We start from the raw sequence: 2,942 nt of genomic DNA on the forward strand, positions 1-2,942 counted from the left end.
CATCATCATTATTATTATCATTATTCTTATTGTCAGAGTCAAATTCATTGAGTGTTCATTGGTCAAACTGGTGGTTTGCAGGAGTCCAGAAAGATGCTCGCGGCTTTCAGACACGATTTAACAAAAAAATATTGGAACAACGACTGGAAACTGGACGTCATTTTTGGATTGTTATTGCTGACGGTGTTGTTTGAAGATCTGTCTTTGTTGTTGTTGTTTGACAGAACCAAAAAGAGAGCCATTTGATACGAGGAATGACGCTCTGAACACTGGTGATAACTGTGAAACGTCTTCAGGGTACAGAAAAGTTGTAACCATTGCACCCAGTAAAACAGATATTCTTAATGTGCAGTCTATTCTTTTTGTGCTGGTTCTGCTTGTTTTTAGACGACATCATTTTCAGTTGTAAAATATGCAGGTGTGGAATGGACTTTCTGATGTGTCGCTGTTTGATTAAATGTCAAAAGAAGCTCCAACATCCTATGAAAGAGCTCAGTTTGAGCTCCTTTGCATGTCTGTACTGGACGAGGCTGAGTCAAGCTGAAGGATAAAGAGTCGAGTGTTCTGGGGGGTGGGGGGTCCCGGGCAGCTTGGCAGAACAGACAGGAAGTAAAATCAAGGCAGCATCTTCAGTGACCATGGCAAGGCTTCAAAAAGCTTCGGGCTCCCTTTGAAACCGCGTCACAGCCCACTTCAGATGGCTCTATGTGATACTGAAGCCAAGGAAAGAATAGAAGTTTGATGAAAAAGCTACGAAAAGGAGGAAGAATAATATACTCCCTTTCAACGACATTCCTTTGTGTGGCCACAGAGAACAGTCGCGCTCCCTTTTGAGGTCCTTTCGGGATCATCTGAAACCTTTGATAAAAACATATCCAAGCAAGTCTTTTAGCTGTTGGCCAACATTCAAGGTTACGTGGAGCAGGGCTCAGGGACTGAAGAGGTTTGATGTTGTGAGCTGGGCAACATCAGTGGTTCACTTTTCAAGAGGACATCGAATGTTTGCTGTCCTCAGTATAAGAAAACTTCCAAACACTGATCCGCTCTCACCGATGGTTTGAATAGACAATAGATGAAAACAAATGGCAATAGTTTTACAGTGTATCAAGCTCTTTCTAATAAGTATCAGTTGATAATGTCCACATAAGTCCTGACCTGTACACTATATCATTAACAGTATCCTATACTCTTTCAGATCTACCGGATCTAAAAAGAAACAACTTCTCTTTAAGGTTCCTTTCCATGAATCCTTTCCATCTACCTTATCTGAAGTCAGAACAGTGATTCATCCAGGCGAATGAACGCCTCTCCAGGCAGCGGGTACGTCCGGGTCGATAAAATTGGGATTAAAAAGTTTGTACGAATACAACGTTCGAAGCATAAAAACTCACTTTAAGAGAGCTCTTTGACCACAAAAACAAAAACGAGTTAAAAACGGAAGCATTGGGAAAGAGTTCCTCCAACAACCAAGAGCAAAAGTTGGCTCTACCAAACTTTAGGGGCTATTACTGGGCAGCAAATGTACACAAAATATCATACTGGATTCAATCTCCAAGTACAGACTGGTGGGAGCTGGAAGGTATGCCATGGATATCATCATCTCTCCATGCTCTGGTTTCATCGAATCTTCCTATGACGATTTTACAGTTTACAGCTAACCCTGTGGTCATCTCCACTCTCAAAATATGGTCTCAATTTAGGAGGCAGAGAACAACTTGAGGGAAACTCTTTTGATTCATAATCCGCTGTGTAAAAATCACAACTTCTTACCAGCCAAATTGGACCAAACCTTTGTAGCATGGCATAGTAAAGGGATCATGAGGTTTGGTGAGCTATATGTAGATGGAACCTTTTCTAGCTTCAATGATTTGCGTCTCAAATATGACCTCCAACAAAAGGACCTATTTCGCTACTTTCAAACCCGTCACTTTGCTAAGAGCCATAGCCCACAGTTTCCTAACCTTCCCAGTAAGTCACTTGCAGATTTAATTTTGGAAGTTCCCTTTTGGCTGAAGGGTTTTACAGCACTTTCTCACACAAGGATCATGTCAATGGACAATGCCAAGATGGACAGGATCAGATCTGGCTGGGAGAAGGAACTTGGAACTGAAATCTCAGAAAAGCTTTGGACTGCAGTTCTGAATAGAGAGAATAGTAGCACCTCCTGTGCAAGACTGGGTCTGATTCAGTTTAAGGTGGTACATCGCCTGCATTGGAGTAGAGCGAAAATATCCTCCTTTTATCCAAATGTCGATAGCAGTTGTGTCAGATGTCATGCTGGTGTGGCAGATCTGACACATATGTTTTGGTCTTGCCATAAGCTATCTGGGTACTGGTCGGCCATATTTGACGTACTGTCTAATGTCCTGGGAGTTACTTTACAACCTTGTGCAATGATTGCATCATTCGGTGTACCAAATGAGGATATAAGCTTGACTAAGAAGCAACTCATCATCACAGCATTTGTTTCTTTGCTTGCGCGAAGACTAATATTACTTAATTGGAAATCAAATATCCCACCCACTGCAGCACAATGGCTAAAAGATGTTATGTTATTTTTATATTTGGAGAAGATTAAATCTGCAATAAGAGGCTCAGACAAATTTCAGTTCTGTGTGTTTAAAAAAAGAAAAAAGAAAAAGAAAAATCTTATGTAACCTTACCGACAAGTCATTGTCACTACTCTTGTTTCTTTTTCTCAATAAAAAGATTTTTTTTTAAAAAACCCAAAAAACGGAAGCATATTTAAAAACAAACGCATAATAAAGAACTTATTCATCCTCATAATTCAACAACAACAAAAACAACTCATTAAGGTTTAGTGACATGATTGTGAGGTTGGTCAAACGTAGCATCTGTAATGCTTTTAAACTTACTTATTTTATAAAGGTCAAAGCTTACTGAGTCTCTGTTAGTTATCCTAATATATCTGACAATAAGTG

This window comes from Odontesthes bonariensis, chromosome 4, assembly GCF_027942865.1.
Source record: "Odontesthes bonariensis isolate fOdoBon6 chromosome 4, fOdoBon6.hap1, whole genome shotgun sequence".
Classification (NCBI taxonomy): domain Eukaryota; kingdom Metazoa; phylum Chordata; class Actinopteri; order Atheriniformes; family Atherinopsidae; genus Odontesthes; species Odontesthes bonariensis.